This window comes from Miscanthus floridulus, chromosome 15 (genome assembly GCF_019320115.1).
Source record: "Miscanthus floridulus cultivar M001 chromosome 15, ASM1932011v1, whole genome shotgun sequence".
In the NCBI taxonomy this organism is placed as follows: domain Eukaryota; kingdom Viridiplantae; phylum Streptophyta; class Magnoliopsida; order Poales; family Poaceae; genus Miscanthus; species Miscanthus floridulus.
In genome coordinates, this window is record NC_089594.1 from 48,554,735 (window position 1) to 48,575,020 (window position 20,286).

At 41.3% G+C, this 20,286-nt stretch overlaps 1 long non-coding RNA gene across 3 annotated transcripts; it reads left to right on the forward strand.

Annotated features, from left to right (window-relative positions):
* The first annotated feature begins 244 nt into the window (after positions 1–244).
* LOC136508527 (uncharacterized) lies at positions 245–3,359 on the forward strand. 3 transcript variants are annotated; one of them, XR_010772017.1, is made up of 5 exons: positions 245–710; positions 1,177–1,246; positions 1,537–1,639; positions 1,751–2,521; positions 3,131–3,359. It is a non-coding gene; the product is annotated as an uncharacterized lncRNA (long non-coding RNA). The 3 variants fall into 3 exon arrangements; XR_010772018.1 differs by having other exon boundaries at positions 1,794–2,521; XR_010772016.1 differs by having other exon boundaries at positions 1,537–2,521.
* Positions 3,360–20,286: the final 16,927 nt, after the last annotated feature.

The window sequence follows — 20,286 nt, forward strand, 5'->3', positions numbered from 1 at the left end:
CATTCTAAATTTTTGAGAGGCAAACAGTAATTCTCAGAAGGCATGCAAAAAAAATTTAAATTAACACCTACATCATCAAACTAGTATTTAACTGAATACACGACTGCAGCCTTCAATCAATTGTTAAAAATTTTAGCCAAAAATCAAACTCCCGCCTTTAATTGCTGCTTGTACACCATAGAATTCGACTCGCCAAATCACCGTCGCTTCCCGCCTCCTCAACTCCGCACGCCCCAAATTCGACTCCCTCTCTGCCCTCCATCAAAATCACTTCCACCCATGCCCCCACTTCTACCTATTGGGTGGACGGGGGCAGGAGCCCCTCAACCCCTTCTTCTCCGCCCGCCGCCGCCCCAAACCCCAACCTCTCCGAACGATGGGCGCCCCCTTGGCCCCACCTCTTCCTCTGATCCTCTCTCTACCCTGACCGGTAGATCAAGACCTTCACCACCTAGTGGCCGTCGGCTTTCCTCTCCCCTAGACCAGATCCACACCATGGCGGCCTTCTATTTCTAGCTTATACCAGCCGTATCCTGAGCCCGCGTGAGGAAGCCGCCACCACGAAGAGCTTCGCGGAGCCACCGTGTGCCAGGTTTGCCACACACCAATACTAGCTCATCATCAGGTAGGGGCATCCACGTTGAGTGCCAATCACCGCTTCATCATGTTTGGGAGTCGATCCGGTTGTCAATCCATGTCTTCCTCTGCTGGTGAGAATCCCTCGGACCCCATATCTCTTCCCCATGACTTTCGGTTGGGAGTCCATGCCTGTTCATTAGGACCTAGGAGGTTGTGTTTTGTCTGTCTGGAAGGTGTTCGGTAAAATGAGCATGTGCCACATTCCAGTGAGATATACTGACACAACTCGATGAAGTTGAATTTTTAGAGTTCTCGTCTTAGTGAGATGAAGTTGAATTTTTAGAGTTCTTGTCTTAGTATATTGCTTAGTTTTCCAATAGAATTGGTTGGTAGCATCAACAGCCTATCTGATATCTCCCTACAACATAACTCTAAGCAAATAATCTCTCTCTCTCCCTCTCGTCTCGTCATGAATAATATATTACTGTACTGATTGTAGGCTTGATTGCTTGAAGGCTGATTTACTTGACTGAAATACAGAATGCATGAGGTACTGAAAGTTTATAGTTTACCTTTGCTTGTATTGTGACTTGACAGATAACTGAGACTCAGTAGTTGTGACTTAAGAGGCATGATGAATGGAAGCGAGCTTCAAATTTGAAAGCAAGTATGATTGCACCTTTCTCATGATTTCTGCTCATGTACCCTTTTTGTCATTTTGGAACATGCTATCAACATGTTTCAACTGAGATCCTGTGTTCCCTTATAAAATTTAAAAGCGAGTACAAATTGATGCAGTACTAGCAGTTTAAATGAAACAACCCCATGAGTTTTATGAATTTTCAGTTACAATGTCATTATGTGCAAGATGTTTTGCTGAAGCTATTATGTAGTTGGGTTGTTCTTATTTTTTTTATCATATTTTCATTGGTAATAGATTTTTTTTTGTTTATGTAGGCATTAATCATAGTCTCAGTTTCCCTTCTAGCTGTCCAGAGCTTATCAGATATCTCCTTTGTTCCTCATTGATTTGTTGGGGTCTTGTCTGTGAAATTTTAAGGTTTGGGAATCTCTCTCAACTTTTACACTATCCAATGATTACTGCTCTGATTATTTCTTTTCATTCATATGCTTAATGCCTCATCTTTCTGTTCTTTACTGGGATCAACAGAGGCCCTCTAGTCTGAACTGCTATTACCAACTAATGGTGTCAGGTTGAAGGCCTTGGGAAGTCAGCTCGGGATTTTATCATGCAGATAACGTTTCTGACCACAAGATTGATAGTGTTTATATCTTTATTATTTTTACTATTGGTGATTGATTGTGGACTGCCTTGTTCTAACCATAGTCTGCAAATTACGTAAGTGTAGGTACGTTTATTTTGTCATAAAGATTGGTGTCAGCATTTCTTTAGCTAATTTATTTATAGCTCGCTACAGTGACATCATCATTAGCCAGCAATCCTATGACCTTGCAGTCTAATAATAATTTGCTCCATTTGATTGACCAAATAGTTGAACTGTTTTGATCTGATGCAAATTTCAGTGCATGAATGAGCAGTCCTAATTTCTTCAGCACAACCTGCTGTCTGCTGACATACTGTTAAGCCTTTACTAATTACGTTGCCTGATTGCAATTATTGTCTAATGCATACAGCAGTAGTGACCATTTGTTATTGCCATAGTAATCAGTCATAATTTTTTTAGCTTGTATTCTCGAAGCTGACATGGATACTTGATCATATTTTCAGTGCTAATTTCTGTGCATAAAGAGCATGTCCTTCACATGTTTGCGCTGTCAGCATATGAAGGCATGTAGGCTGCAGTGTGTAGGAAACAGGAAGCAGCAGGCATCTGAACAGCAAGCATGTATGCAGGAAGCTACATCTCATGTACACAGCACAAGGCTTCCTTGCTCTGGGTCTTGTTAAGGCAAATTTATGGTAGTCTTGCTTTTCTATGGAAGATTTCAGTTTTTATTTAGGAAGACCTTTTAATAATAAAGTGAAGAGTACTAATACAATTCACTGTGGAACCACCTTAGTAGCTTACCTATTCCATAGTTTATATATTTTATTTAATGTTACTATTTTGCATGTTTCCTTTAGTACTTCACTTCTTGTGTACTTTAGCTTGTTTACTGTGAGCAATCAGAGCGAACATTTGAACCTGCAGACGGTGTAGGTTAGTTGTGGCTTCTAATTTATTTCCTTTCATTTAAGCTTCACTGATCCATATGCTGTAGCGCATGGCGAATTTGGAGTCATTCCATTATTAATTTAAGCAGTTGATTTGTACTAATTTAGATCATCTCTACATTCTTGTTGCAAATTATTATTGATGTTGGATACATTCCATTAAGCCCAACAGCTGATAACAAAATACATTGCCATTGCTGTAAAGAAAAATTTGATCATATAGCCTTTTGATGAGTAATTTTAATTTTGAATGAATCTGCAAATTTGCAAACCTATTAGTCTTTAGTTTATGATTCTAAAATATTATAATTTTAGTTACATAATGCATATACTAATGTTAATGATTCTTTTCAGGAGGAACCTAAAGTTTGATGGGATGGTTAATGTCAAGCCAACCTTGGTGTAGTGCTAGATAGCTCATTATATTTTGATGTGATCAAACTAGCTAGTGTGTGTTGGATACCTTATGTGTTTCAGTTGTGCGTGTGTTATCGATGAAGTTTGACATTAGATGGTTTCATTAATGATGTGTACGAACAAAGCATATTTTGGTTTAATGGATATCTAAATGCTTCATTTATCATATATTGTTTGGCATGCAATTATTGCTTGAAGCTACCAAACAAAGCGTTGCAATATGGACTATTGGCATAATAATTTGGCATTGCAATATATGCTATAGCAACAAATAAATAGTGTGGCAAAAAATCTCGTATCAATAAAATAGTGGGTGTGGTGATAGTCTCCAAACTATAGCAACACAATAGTAAGCGTGGCAATAGAGGGTCCAACAATAGCAACCAGTATTGATCGTGGCAATAGAGAGGCAACCTCTAGCAACCAAACATTTACCGTGGCAATAGACGGATGCACCTATAGCAACCACAATGTTTAGTGTTGCAATAGAGAGGTTACCTCCAGCAACCAAATATTTATCGTGGCAATAGACGGTTCCACCTATAGCAACCAGTATTGATCGTTGCAATAGAGAGGCTACCTCTAGCAACCAAATATTTATCATGGCAATAGATGGTTCCACCTATAGCAACCACCGAGAGAGCGTGGCAATAGAGGGTCCATCTATTACAATGTTATTGATGCGTGCTAATAAGGTCTATTGCAACACCAAATATCGTTGCTAGTGCACCTATTGCCACACTTTGGGTTCGTGGCAATAGGTATTTCTGGTGTTGCAATAGGGGAAAATCTATTGCAACACCAAAGAGAGTCGTTGGGCAAACCTTTCCCCATGGTTACTATGGCAACGCCTGCCAACGAAAATTTTCCGTTGCAATTTTGTCTTTCGTAACCATTTTTGGTATATTGCAATGCTTTTAGGCTGTTGCATCAGGGGTAAAACCTTATAGTGTATACTAAGCATATAATCAAAGTAGACGAAGAACATTATAACAAAGAACATAAATAAGATGAATACTAGTATTGTCATAACAATTGTTGCAAGCATATAAAAATAATGGAAATACAAAAGAGATGGGGTACAAGGATTATATCAAACCATGCTCTTGACACGATTGGGAATCCAAGCGAAGTCTGCTTGTCCAAATACATATACCTTTGACCCTATGTAGGTCCAGGATCAAATGTATGGTTAGCCATGCTCAGACGGGTAGAAGTTGTGTGATTTCCTATCACCTGAGAGATATAGGCGGATACCGAAGCACGGGTGGCTATATTTGCTATCATGGAAAAGAACCGTGGGGTAATGTAAATGGAGATAGGGCGGAGTCTATGTGTAAGTTGACTCATGTGATTTCGTCTGTGCTGATTAAGGAATGTACCGTTGTTGGCACTTCTGACAAGATTGAACACATGCCTCTCACTTAGCTGGCCGGATAACTCGTTCCGACCATGAAGCCGAGTAGCTCAACTTAAGCTAGGCCCTATTCTATAAAGTATGCACTCTGGATGGTAGTAAGGATGTGCGGGGAGCTAGGCATGAGCCCAAGGTTGGGTAGTCCTAATCGTCCTAGTAGCTGGTCGTCCCTGATTGTGCGGCGTTGGTCGAACCAACGAAATGTGTACCTAAGTTATACCAAAGGTGACCTAAGGCTACTATGGCTTGCAGACCTAGGTTTGTCTGAGGAATAAATCCCAGCTGGTTGAAATTGATTCGAATTGCCATCTCTCCCAGATAGTGATAAACTTGTCTAGCTCCAACATCATAGTAACTATGTAATGGAATGTGATGGTTCCAATGAACATGGAATTACTATACCAGCTATGGTTACTATTATATGCTACTAAATGATACACTACATGTTTGGCATAGGTTAGTTGCCAATCTAGAGATTAATAGCTATAATTAATTTGATGACCGAATTATAATTCTACAACTGAGTTAGTCGCTTTTTATGCAAAATGTTGTCAAGCTACCGCCACTTATAAAGCCTTGCATAATCCTTGGAGTCACATTATTTTTGGTTTATGATGGGTAAGTCTAGCTGAGTACCTTCTCATACTTAAGGTTTTATTTCCATTATTGTAGATGGTATAGTTTATCAGGGCTATTGTAAGAACTACTTCTATCCCGCCGTGGATGAGGAGTGAGCCCTGGGCAGGCATCTGTTATTAATCCTTCTTATATACTTTTGTGGGAGTGTGATCACAAACTAGCACTATGTATTTGAACTATGATGACATATGTTAGTTTCAAACTTTAAATTGCTTCTGCTACTATTTACTAAGCTTGGTTTGTAATAACCTTAATTCATACTCTAATGAATGAACTATATTTGTGAACCTTGTGTAACATGTGACATGTATGTTGAATCATGTACGATCTTGGTTGTATGTTGATGGTTAATCGAGACATGTCATGGTACTCGATGGACTATCGGGTTTATATGGGCTCAAGTATGATAGTGTGACCGCTTGCAGACTGCCATTGTACTTGTGCTCCTATAAATTGGTTGGTTCTGCTACACGCCACTTTAGCATATGATCCTATAGTGCAAAGTCATGGTCACCATCACCTTGCACCATGATTTGTCTTTGATGATCGTTTAGTCGATGTCAGGTTACTAAACGATTCAGCGGTGATACACTTTGATCCCTGCCGCATAATACGTATAGTGACGGTGTGGATGTTTGTATCACCAACGGTGGTGGTGATAACAAAACAATAAACGGCCCTTAATAGCTTACTGAACACAAAGCATACATATATAATCATTGCATCCATAAACCATGTTCTTACAATAACAATGGACGCTTACCATAATATTTTTCTCAACTGATGTCCTAACACAAGTGGTTCACAGATTGCAAACTAAAGGTACCGATCCCTATAGGCTTACATAATGAAACGACATAGCTGTGCTCCTCCTATGTGACACTCCTGCTTGCTAGTCAACAATGAATATAATTAGTGCATCCTTCAAATTGGTAGGCAGTGCACCATAGAACCCATCTTCTTCCTCCTAGCCAATGAAGGAAAATTGTTCAAAAGCACTCAAACTCCACTTGCACAAAGCAGCACAATTAATAATATTCAACACACCATTCTTTTAGTTCCAATGCCCAAATGGACCTATAGATAGAATCAAAACAACTACCTACCTAAATAATGGCATGACATAATTACAACAAATACAACATATGCACCTTTACTACTCTGCTAATGACTCCATGAACAAGGGAACACAAGGAAGATAGTGAGGTCCGCCGCTCATACATAATAGTTTCCAGGTACTTCCAAGATAGCCGATGGCCTAGACATGGAGGGAATGAACTTTACTGTGGTTCATTTCATATGCAAGCAGTGATTTGTCCTCCCCAACAAGGAAAATCAAATTCCATTCTAGATGAACTACAATCACTCTATAGGCCGCATCACAAAACTCATTACCAATTTCAATATTCTTCTTTCCAAATAGCTCCAGCATGGTCCCCTTGTGCTTTAATGTCCATTTACTAGTACCATAGTCTTCTAGGATCCAGATTGAAAGCTCATACCTCTTCAAAGTATTAGCAGTACATAAACACAACTAACCTTGAGCTTCATGGATGGAGATTGCATCACCAGTTGAACTACGAACTTTTCCTCCATGTCTTTCCCTCCATATCAACAACAACTATCTGGGTGAACTCCAGCATGTGCATAAAACCATTAACAAACACACCTTTCTCATATGTGGATACTGTAATACCCTCACCCCATTTAGGTTCTTTAAAGATCCATGCTCTAGTTTTAGATGAGTTGATGTTGACACCTAAGGAGTCATCATCATTGATCCCATTTTCAAACATATGGAAGTGCGAGGAGAGTGTCAAATCAAACCCCAAGGGAGCTAAACCACAAGAATGGTTGCTACCCAGCAGTAGCAACCATTTCTTAGTCACTAGATTGTAGACAATGTAGCGAAACCTAGAGTACCAAAAGAGGATGAGGCCTAAGAGCAATCTAAGATAATGACATCCTGAATGGGGAAGGGCAAGAAGGACAAGGATGGGTATTCACCATTGACGCTAGTGAAGTTGCGTTTGCATTTCTAGCTGTTGTAGAAGAATCCAGCGAGAATCTAGGGCAGCTCCTTATGATACTTGGATCCTAAGATAAGGCTATTCCAGGAGCGACAGACACACTTGTAGCTGCACATGGAGTGGGCGGTGAGGTGGCTGAGGATGAGTTATAAGACATGGTCTGAGAGGATGGCCACTTCATTCCTCTTATTGGGGGCCTCTTGCTCCATCTTGATGAGGGCCTGGTGGAGCAGGGATGGCGATGGAAGCGGTGGTGCTATCGCTGAATTAGAGAAGGAGCGACTATGGAAGTACTTAGATGAGTGAAGAAGGGAATAAAAATCCAAGAACAATGCATAAGGGAAGTGTGAAAGCATTACCATTGCCTTTGAATCTTACGACATTGAGCTCAAGCGGTAACGGCAGTGATTAGTACCACCCTGGTCACCGGTGGATCTATGCTGTCTACCTACCGGGGAGGCATATCGGCGTAGAGCACTAGCTTGCCAGCGGTGACTGGTGGCTTACATGCCACTGAGTAGGGGCAGCCGCGCTGTTTGACACTAGGGAGCAGGGACAATGATGAGGAATAGCAGCACTACGGAGGAGAAATATATGGTGGGGAGCATCCTTTGTAAGCAACTATATCAAATGCGGGAATGCAAATTTCTAAAAAACTTTGTAAATATGTGCGGGAGTGACACGTAGGACTCATGCGTAGGCTTGGAAATTGACGAAAGTAGTGGTGAAGGCTACTAGCAGTGATGATTGGGTGATGTTAGCACCTACTAATGATGAACATGTCATATGGTCTGTGAACTCGAACTCTAAGGTGAACAAATGGAACGTTCAAGTCATAACAAACAAATATGAACTCAAAGTAATAACTATGAATATTATAAACATTTTTATTAAAATTGCAGATGCATGTTACAATCAAACTACTCGCTGGGGAGCATTACGAACGATGTCTTCTATATCCACCGTCGCTCGGACGCCATCGGCCATGGCGGAGAACTTGCCAATCAGGTTCTAGGCGCTGTCGATAGCTCATCTCTCCTGAGAACCCCTGGCTCCACCATGGTCAAGTCCTCACCTAGCCAAAGTTGGGCGGTGGCCATGGCCAAAGTGGCCCCTAGGCAAATCAAGTATGTAGCCACCTCCACAACCCATGGTGGCATGGTGTAGCAGCGGTCCACTAGGGTCGTCCTCGTAGGCACAGGAGGTGAAAGCACACGGACAGTGTTGCTTGCAGCCACGTGGAGGTCCTGGTAGCGCCTATTGCTCTTAGTCACCATTTGGGAGGAGATAAAGGCGTTGTCCTTGGCTACCTGGTGAAGGTGGATCGCCTCTACCGCCTTGCCCTACACGACGATCAACTGCTCCTAGATGGCTAAAAAGGACACAAGAAAACGCTACAACTAAGGACACAACATCACACATAGTGAAAGAGCAAGACCATATCGTGCTAAATGCCTTATTAGCGAGGCACACCTAGGCCTCTACGGTGGCAAGCTCTGCTGCAGCCATTTCCCACTTCACAGCGGCAATGGAGAGGCATAGCTGGTCTACCTCTTGGCTCTCCTCACAAAGGGTAGAGGTGGCCATGTCTAGCTACTCCACCAACATGGGGACATCATCTGCCCCCCTATCATCATCATCGAAGATAGCTAGAAGCGGGGAACGACTCTTTGATGGTGGCACCGCCCAGCTGCCCTCCTCATCCCATCGTAGCATCACATGAAAGTAGGGATGAACTGGGACAACCTCTGACAACTCTTCCATTCGGCACTTCATTGCCCGATCCACCATTGGATGAGATGTGAAAGATGGGGTGTCGAGGTGGAGCGTTGGACGAAAAAGATAGAAGTTTGAGAGAAAAGGAATCATGTACTTGCTTCCCTGCCTTAGCCACCGCTCTTATAGAAGGATGGGCAAGATAGGTGCCTGTTGGACTTCCCTTCGATTGCACTTAGCGAGAGCAGGAGTTACGGTGAGGCCATGTCTCGCACGATCTTAGTGGAGCACACTTCTCCTGGCAGAAGTAATGGTGATGGAAAGGTGTTGGAATTTGGATGGAGAAAATTGACACAACCACGTGGCTCGGGCCCCTCTAGCGCCAACCATGATCTTAGGGGAGACAAAGTGACAAACCGCTAGCCTATTTTATTCTTATCGACTACTTTGAATTATATTTTGTAATGGTAGAGGTGGGTAATTTACATGCAAAATTAGGGGGTTCACACGGTTTATGCGGTTCACATGGTTTACACCGTTGGGGCCTCTAATTATTAATTGTAGATAGTAGGATAAAAGATTCTTTTATTCTGAATTTTTTTTGCATTTTCATACATGGTTTACGTGACTCACACATAGGATGAAGATTGACTTCCCCGAGATGTTTGACATCCCCATGTCGTGGAACCTTCAACAATGGAGCGATTGTTGGTGTTTCTTAGCGTAAGTAGAGGAATCCGCAAGCGTACAGATACACCATTGTAGCACTTCACTTGGAGATGTTTAGGGTATTGTATTTTCCCAAAGGAGTAGATGTACAAGTCTCTTAGCTAGGTCACCTAAAGAAAACAAGTGAAAGGTAGCTTGGGTAGTGAGGTTCTTCTAAGGATAGATATCCTAAGTGGAGATAACTTTGGAACTATAGACTTGCTTCGGGAATCGGAGCGCACCTGGTCTAGTCAAGTGATATCGACTTGTAGCTCTTCATTGAACCAAGACATGGGGGATTACAGAGGACAGATAGGGCTATCACCACCTATCGCCTACCCCTCAATCATGGGGAACGAGGCAAATGAAGATATCTTCTAGCCTAGACACCATATCTATGCTATCGACTATTACCCTAGCATGCATGCAAGGGTTATCCATCTCTATTAGGGCCCTTCTACTAGAGTACCCACTGCAAGGATGGATGACGAACCCACAAGTTTATAATGATCAAAGGTAGCTTTCATAAGAAATCAACAGCGAAGTTAAACATGAACTTCTTACTCCAAGTAGTAAGACGGTCATAGAGGTAGAAGTGGAGTCCTAGCTCCGACACTCTTCTGCTAAGTGTAGTGAGTACACTAAGGGAGGTTGCCAATAGACCCGGCACTTCTTCAACCCTTTCCTCACTCACTCCCACTCTTATTCTAGCTGAAGCTAAGTAGAAATGTAGCTCTCCCTTTCTTCCTTGCTCTCTTGATGTGTGTTCTAGAGGGGAGCTCTACCCCTCTATTTATATAGGGAGGATGGCGGTACTTCAAGCTATTCTTGGCATGAGGTTAGGGCTGCACCACCTTAGCACGGTGGCATGCCACCGCCAGAGCGAGGAGAAGTAGGGAGGTGCCCATAGGGGGTCGCCTACCCCCTAGGGTCAGCCGCCCTTTGACTACCGTCATTGGCCACATCCTTCATGTGGCAGGCTTTGGGCTAGACCTTGGATCGCTCCCTAGTGGTGCTTTACCCCGGTTGAGTTGAGTTGATGGGTCCTTTTGTTGTTCCTTTGCTCAACTCAGCATTGAAAAGCCCCTTTCACTAAATTTCTCCATGCATTTATGCTTGTGACCTACAAAACATGCTTGTACTAAAACTTGTGGAAAGTGTAAGTTAAAATCCCAAATTCTAAGTTTTGGTGTTTACATTCGTTCATTTTGTTTATATGTTGGTGGTAGGATTACGAGTTTAAACATCGCCAACAAGCTCCCCCACACTTAGCCCTTTACGCGTCCTCGAGTAAAGTTTAAGGACTAAGCAGGTTCATCCGTTGGATTTTGGAGTCTATATACAGGTTATTCCAAGCTTCACCATAACTTGTGAACTTGCAAGTATCTACCAAAATATCTTGGGTAATTGAAAAATGGAATAGGTTGGATTCAAATCTCCTTACTCTATTCATGCTTAGAAACTTGGGTTTTTGTATGATTTTGAAAAAATAAAAGTAGCTTTTGTTCCTTGAATGATTCTCTCAAGTCACTCACATTTGTAAGTGGTTCCTATAACACCCTATTGTTAAGCATTGCATTTGGCACTTGCATTTCATGAGCACAAGCATCATCCAAGCATTCATGAGCATGAGCATATGGAATTTCATCTTATTCTTTACATATTATCACATGTGATGTAGATTATATACATGCATATTCTTGAGATCATGTGTGACCAATGTAAGAGATGGTTGTGGAGTCACAAAAACACCTTAGACATATCTAGGATGGTAAATGGAACAATGTTTGTATTCATGACATGGGTCAATTTTGCTTCTAAGTCCTAGTTTACTCAAAATGTCATTTTCATGATGCTAGTTTGACCAAAGTTGAACAATAGATTAGATTGTTTGCATGGTAGTGCACTCTTAATAAAAGTTGTAGCTTATCTTATGGGTAACAAACTTTATTTAAGGGTTATGAGCTAATTCAGTGCCTAACATAGTCAAAAATAGCTCCAAAGTACCAACTCGAGCTTGTTTAGGAGTTACATGTGCTTGATGTTGCTCTGTCAGTCGGCCATCGTTGGCCTAAAACTGAGCACCAGCATAGCATGGGCCGACCGGCACTAGGCCACACGCACCATGTGGTGGCCGCTCACCGACATTGGCCTAGCCAGTCAGCCCAGCAGGGGGAGAAAATGGAGGCGAAGCCACTGCGCTAGCTCATTCTCACTCTCTCGCTCTGCTCTCTCCCTCTCGCTAGCTCGCTGAGTGGAGCCTTGCTCGCCGTCGCTGCCACACATCTCCACCACGCATGCGCCACCACTGCCGCACCTCGATCCAATCCATCATGTGCATATCTTCGCCATGAGCTGCTCTACCTCCCCAACCCACCATTACCACCGTTCGAGCCCAAGTAACGCGACATTTCACGTCACCATCGCCACCATGGCCATGGAGCGCCGCCAAGCTCTGAGCTCATTGTGTCCAACCATATCCATCGCTCCACCTACCTCTTCCTCCCCTGGTCCATCATCATCTTAGGTCCCAATAGCTCACATCGTAGTTGGTTTATCAGCTACCGCCGCCGACATGTGGGAACATGCGACTGCACAACGTGCACCAATCATGGCTATGAGCTCAAGCTCACCGTGTCTAGCACCAACTAGACCCCATCATAATGGGGATGAGGGTCCCGATCTTCCGTCAGGTTCAAGATAAACAACGATTTGTTCAGGAGAGCGACACACCGATCCGGTTTCAGATCACAAAGACCCGAACCCTGCAACCTTAGCACCACGTCTCCTCTGGTTATCAACCGCGTCACAATTCGGTTGACCTCACCAAGAAGGCTAATCCCTGCCGTGAATCGAAGAACACAAGCGAATCGAAGAACACAAGCAAGAACAAGAAAAAAAGCAACTCAATTAAAGTGACAATTGTAGATGAATGATTAAGCACTCGAAGTTGGGGTCTTGTAAACCGATAACGGCGACTATTCAATGACAGATTGATCTAAACCAAAACCCAAAACCTAAAGTAGGTGGTGGCTACTGATTATATAGCCTAAGTTACGTCCAAGGATCCCTCTTCACATCCTAAAGGTGTCCCAACACGTTACAAGGCCCAACAGCCCAAAAGATGACGACACAGCGCCATGATAGATTCTGGATATCAATTGTTTCAAGGATTCCCATTGATTCTTATGGAATTTTGATGTGGGACTACTTCCATTGGTTTCCTTATGAAATTATCTTTACATCCATATGTGGATCATAAAAAACGGAGTCCGTATGCGACCTAGACGTCCAGTTTTACTACACGCTGGTCCTGAAGCCCGAGATGGACTCGAACTCAAGTTGGACTGGGCCTCCGGCTTGGCTTGGACTTCCTTGCTGGCCTCCTAAGGTGGTGGCCAAAGAGGAGGACGTCCAAGGGCTTTCTTGGTGGGTTTTCCAAGTCCTTGGGGTGTGCTCCCACTTGGGCCAGGGTCCCAAGGATGAATAACAAGCCCATAACGACAGTGTAGCTCCCAGTAGAAACAGCGACAGAATATCTTGATGGTTTGGAGGCCTTGCTGATGCGATATTGAGATGAGACCAGATCTATTTGAAATCTTATCAAACAAGCTTTCCATCAAGTGCTCATTGACCTCGATTGCACTCCAGATGGCTGAGTTATGGCCTTCCTAATGATGCACTAGTCGAGCTACCAATGAACCAAAAATTCAACTTTGATGAACTTGCACATTGAAACATATTTGTACCTACATTCAAATAATGACATGTACATATGGAACTAAGTGAATTGTACCAAAAATCACTATGCAAATGTAGGAACGAGCTCACCTTATAAACAATGGTCATATCCGATAGTGTCATGTCCTCATCATCCTCCCCTTCTTGACAACAAACCATCCTCGGTTTGAGATTAGCTGAAGAAAACATTGTTGGTAGTAGCCAACATTGCTCCCCTTCTTGAAATTTAACATGTTTCTTTATAACAAAACTAGGGGAACTCGACATGACAATATTATAGCAATTGCAATCCTTTGGTTGATCATACTTTTGCACAATATAAGGAGATTTCAGATTTGAACAAATATAGACACGATGCACCATATACTCTCCTTTACAATTATATTTTCCAATAAAATGATATGTACAAGTAGACAACCATGACAATTCAACACATTTAAGTTTCTCTTCTAAACTACTAAGAGCATATAAAGTATCAAACTCAATATAACCCAAAGTATTTGAAGAATACAATAATTTCTTTTCATCTTTTTCGGTAGCAATGGGAAGCAAATTTTTATGTTTAGCATAAGTAATTGGTTCCAAAGCCAAAGCATCATACTCATTCACTAGTTGTGGCATACGTATAATAAAAGCATTTTCACACAGCTCTTCTTTATCACTAGCATTATTAGAATAATTATTTTTTGACAAAGGCAATTTAGATTCAACATCCAATTCTCTCCTTTCATTAGCAGCTCTATCTCTATTAGTTTGTGCATTTTCAGCATGGTTTAAAGTTTTACTAGAATCCAAAGTATGTGTGGGAGGTGGTGGTGGTGAAGATGTTGTTGTAGTGGCGAAAGTAACCACTCGCCTTTTTATCGCAGTCTCAACCTTCACAAATGGTTGCTCCACCCTTGCTAAAATCTGGTTGAGGTTGTCGCCAATGTTGGTATGGTTCTTTTGCTGACATTCCTGCAATTCTTTTTCTGCAAGCATAGCAAGCTAGAATAAACGTTTGAGAGTATAAAATTCTATATGGAAAACAATATCTTGTATTTCATGCCTCAAACCACTAAAAAAATGAACAATGGTATCTTCCATGTCCTCTACTATCCCACAACGTATTGCACACTTTTGAAACTCTGTATAATATTCTTGGACAGACATATTGCCCTGCTCTAAGCACTACAATTTGTTATGCCATTCATGTTTATAAGAAGGAGGAATAAAACGATCACGCATAGCTATCTTAAGTTCTTCCCATGTACCAGGTAAAACATCCTCTGCAACTAGCCCATACCACCAAATAATGGCAAAGTCCTTAAACTCACTAGTAGCTTGTCGAACTCTATATTGCTCAGGTACAAGGTGGGCACTAAACTTTTGTTCTACCATTATCTCCCAATTAAGGTATCCTTCAGCATCATAATCACCCAAAAAGGATGGTATGGTCAATTTACCTCTCATACCTTGATGATTATAGTCTATATGTGAGGGCTCATTGTTCTTTATTCGGTCCATCCTTGCAAACTTCTGGTCCATGATTTCCTACAATTCACTCTTAAACAGAAACTTGTTGTTTGATATTGTTAGAAATTAATATAAATCCCCTATCAACTATTTATGGGTAAGTGAAATCACACTCTCACACGTCTTACCAACTTCTTACAAGGTTCTTACCAACACAAAGTAATGGACGATACAACTAGTGGCTGATTCATGATACCTGTGAGGGTGTGACACCAAGATTGCAACAGTCTTTTTCTAGTACCGATCTGAAGTATATGTGGAGCTTGGGAGGCATGAAAAAGAACAAATATATATATATATATATATATATATATATATATATATATATGTGGCACACAAGTCAGTGATAGACAACAATATTGAATAAATGTCCAGAGTACTTGTCCTAGTTGCTGGCCTATACGTGTTTCTATCACTAGTTGTGATAAACAAGAGAGGAAACAAGGATGAAAGGAAACAAGTATTAAAGGTAGCAACGGATATGAACAAGGCAAAAGATACCACAAACAATAGAGCTATTGAGTGTTCCTTATGTGCTCCTTTTTGATATCTTCTATTCTCTTTTACTATTTTTTTCTTTTATTTTTTTGTCTAATCCTTTTTTTTCTTGCTTTTGCTCTTTTGATATTTTTTTCTCAGCAAGGAGCACACAAGAATAAACCACAAAAAATTTGAGCTCAATTGAATAAAAGATGTGGCCTATAGAAAATTAGGTACTGTGCTCTAAAAAGCATACCAAAACTTGTGGGCCCTAGAAACTCCATTTTCCTAATCGAATTTCACAAATCTAATTTTTGCAAACCCAGCAGCACTGGCGTTCTCCGTAGATATAAAATTTTTCCCGTTTTGAGTTCGGATGCAAAAGTTATGACTATTTTAAGGAAGCTGCTCGAATCAGGGATTTAGTGGACACAAGATGCAAACCAATGGTGATACGGAATAGCGGCAGGTGGAGGTATCAACACAAACTAGAAAAGAACATAATCTAAACTAGCAATAAGACTTTGACCTAGGACACAAACTCAACAAAGCGGACTCTGAAACTGAATCATGCAAAGGCTATGGCGCAGATGGTTATAGGATAGGAAACAAATATGGCATTGGACTATGGGATAAAAGCAAAAACACTCGAACTAAGGGTAAGATGTGAACTTGATGGTATACCTAAAGCTCTGATTGCCACTTAATGGGGATGAGGGTCCTGATCTTCCATTAAGTTTAAGATAAAAAACGATTTGTTCGGAGAGCGACACACCGATCCGGATTTTAGATCATAAAGACCCGAACCCTGCAACCTTAGCACCATGTCTCCTCTGGTTATCAACCATGTCACAATCCTAGTTGACCTCACCAAGAAGGCTAATCCCTGCTGTGAATCGAAGAACACAAGCAAGAACAAGATAAAAAGCAACTCAATTAAAGTGACAATTGCAGATGAATGATTAAGCACTCGAAGTTGGGGTCTTGTAAACCGATAACGGCGACTGTTCAATGACTAGATTGATCTAAAACAAAACCCAAAACCTAAAGTAGGTGGTGTCTACTGATTATATAGCCTAAGAGACGTCCAAGGATCCCTCTTCACGTCCTAAAGGTGTCCCAACATGTTACAAGGCCCAACGGCCCAAAAGACGACAACTCAGCGCCGTGATAGATTCTGGATGTCAAGTTGTTTCAATGATTCCCATTGATTCTGATGGAATTTTGATGTGGGACCACTTCCATTGGTTTCCCTATGAAATTATATTTCCATCCATAAGTGAATCATAAAAAACGGAGTCCATATGCGACCTGGATGTCCATTTTACTACACGCTGGTCCTAAAGCCCGAGATGGACTCAAACTCAAGTTGGACTGGGCCTCCGGCTTGGCTTGGACGTCCTTGCTGGCCTCCTAAGGTGGTGGCCAAGGAGGAGGACATCCAAGGGCTTTCTTGGTGGGTTCTCCAAGTCCTTGGGGTGTGCTCCCACTTGGGCCAGGGTCCCAAGGATGAATAACAAGCCCATAACGATAGTGTAGCTCCTAGCAGAAATAGCGATAGAATATCTTGTTGGTTTGGAGGCCTTGCTGATGTGATATTGAGATAAGACCAGATCTATTTGAAATCTTATCAAACAAGCTTTCCATCAAGTGCTCATTGACCTCGATCACACTCCAAATGGCTGAGTTATGGCCTTCCCAATGATGCACTGTCGAGCTGCCGATGAACCAAAAATTCAACTTTGATGAACTTGCACGTTGAGACATATTTATACCTACATTCAAATAATGACATGTACATGTGGAACCAAGTGAATTGTACCAAAAATCACTATGCAAATGTAGGAACGAGCTCACCTTATAAACAATGGTCGTATCCGATGGTGTCATATCCTCATCACATCATCCCCCTCTAGAGTGTGTTTCCGCATGGCCTTGAACCCTAGCACCATCACCAAAGATGGAGACCCATGACTAACCACCATCTCGTTAGACCAACAAGTGTCGCCATGTGCATTGTGCACCACCGTGCCGCCATGCACATGGCCTAGAGATCATCGCCGCTTCACCGTGGTTCAATACGCACCGTGGAGCTCCACTAGGGATCATAGAAGTCATAGCCGTGCTTGCTTGGTCACATCTTCACCAAAGACAGCAAGTCCACCAACACACGCCACCACTGGGCCACCATGCACACTGGCAAGGTAGCTCTGGTGATCCACAGGGCTAACCAAGCATATTAGTCGATGCGCAAGATTGTGGGGAACACAATGCTAGTGACCTCGCCGCCAGTGACCTCGCCATCGATGAGTTTGCCACTAGTCAAGCCACGTCCCTGCTCTATGTGCCTATCAAGTGGGGTCCATTGACCATGGGCCCCTGCTGTTAGTCAGTAATGGTTGTATAGACAGGGTGCACGAAGCTACAACTCCTGTGGTGAAATTGATTTTTCCTTTATTATTTTCCAAATTGTGTTGCAAATTTCAAAAAAATTATATCTTGAGGTAGGGGTGTCCAAATGAGGTGATCCTAATTTTGCTGGATTCATCATGAAGTCTAGTATTTGATAAAAATATGTAAGATATTGTTTGATATATTTTTCTAGGGGAATTAAATTGAGATATATAAGTGCTTTTAAATTTGTTTCTATCTTGTAAAATGCATATCTTGAGCTAGGCAAGTGCAAAAATTGTGATTCCAATTTTGCTAGTCTTGTGTTGACATGCTCTATCTAGAAAAAATACTAAACCTATAGTAGGCATAATTGGAATATGGTCTTTCTATTTAACCTTGAATAATTGCTAGTTTCTAGTGAACATAATTTGGGTAAAAATACATAACTTATGATCATACAAATTTTTACATAGTGTTCTTATGCTAGGATGAAAGTAGCAAAAATATGAAATCTATTGTTTGACACTTTTCACTAGGCTAAACTATTTTTGTTAAAATAAGCCTATGCAATTTGTTAGTTTTTTAGAGATTGCTATACTTATCCAAATGGCATAAAATTTGTACAAGTAGACTATTAGGGGTCATATTTAAGCTACTATAATTTTCTTAAAATTTATTGAGAATTGGAAATATTTACCCTTTAAATCACCTTATTATATAAGGATATTAATAAATGCACATAAGTAAATTATTTGGGCTTAACCATGATGTTTCCTATGGTGCTTGTGATGCATGTGATTTGTTGAGATGAATAGTTGTGCTTATAAGTAAGTGGTTATGGGCAGCTAGTTAATTATTGCTTTATAATTCAACTAAATGGCTGCATGAGTAGTTTCTACTGTGTTGACAAATTCATGATGATAATGACCTCTTCTATGAAACTTGTTAATAACAATGTTATATATAACTTGCTCATCTAGCTTGTCCTAAAATTTCAGTCATCAGCCAAATGGTTTAAGAGTTATAGCTGTTAGAAGTCTGCTATCAGATTTGTTTGTCCTCTAGATAGATCTAGAAGATTGAATTGTTTGACCTAGATAGCTACTGAATCAACTTAAGATAATTAAAAGAGAGTTGTAGGAAATTTCATAAGCTTTTGAGAAAGTCAACAACCATATTGTTTGGTCATGTATAACTCTAGTTATGGATCAAAACAAATGGTTGTTGTCTTGCAGCCCAAAAAATGTTTAAATAGGTGTTTGTTTAATTACTAGAGAGGTGATATGCACCCACTCAGTAAAAGAAAGTAAATTTTGTTATCACCTTAATAACTTTCAACCATGGACATTTAGGAAATATGCATTTCATCATATCATATTATCCATGTCATTATCTATGCATCCTTGATATCTTATTTTAAGATGGCTCACCCAAAGGAGTAACCCTATTGGAATTCAAAGAAGAGGCGGAGGACAATCAAGGGACACCCCAACCCATAGCTCCCAAAGGAGAGGAGCCAACCACTAATGAACTTCCAGAGTGCCATGATCACCGACCCACCTCTTTCCTAAAAGGCAAGCCCTAGAGCATTTTAAGCCTCCTATGTTTTATAAAATATCACTCGAGTCCTTTATGTTTGATGCATTAGATTATAAGAGTTGATTTAGGAAACTCTTGATGCATAGAACTACCTTGTCTAGATATATAATTTAAACCTTGTGTAGGTCCAGGATCAAATATATGCTTAGCCATGCTTAGACCAGTAGAAGTTGGGTGATTTCCTGTCACCTGCGAGGTATAGGTGGATACTAGAGCACAGTTGGCTATATTTGCTATCATGGAAAAGAACCATGGGATAATGTAATAGGAGGCAATGTGGAGTCTATGTGTGGGTTGACTCATGTGATTCTATCTGTACCGATTAAGGACCACATTGTTGGAGGCCCTCTTATCATTTTGAACGCTTGCCTCTCACTTAGCTGGCTGGATAACTCATTCCGACTGTGAAGCCAACTAGCTCAACTCAGGATGGGCCTCGTTTTGTGAAAGTGTGCATTCTAGATGGTAGTAAAGATATGCAGAGAGCTAGACATGAGCCTAAGGGTAGGGTAGTCCTGATCGTCCTAGCAGTTGGTTGTCCCTAGTTGTGCGGCGCTGATTGAACCCATGAAATGTGGACCTAAGTTGTACTAAAGGTGTCCTAAGGTTACCATGGCTAGAAGACCTAGGTTTGTATTAGGAATAACTGCCTAGCTGGTTGCAATCAATTCGAATCGTTGTCTCTCCCGGATAGTGAGAAACTTGATGGAGCTTCTTCATCGTAGTAATTGGACTATGGAATGTGATGGTTATGATGAACATGGAATTATTAGACTAGCTATGATTACTATTGTTATGCTACTAAATAATATACCACATCTTTGGCATAGGTTAGTTGCTAATCTAGAGATGAA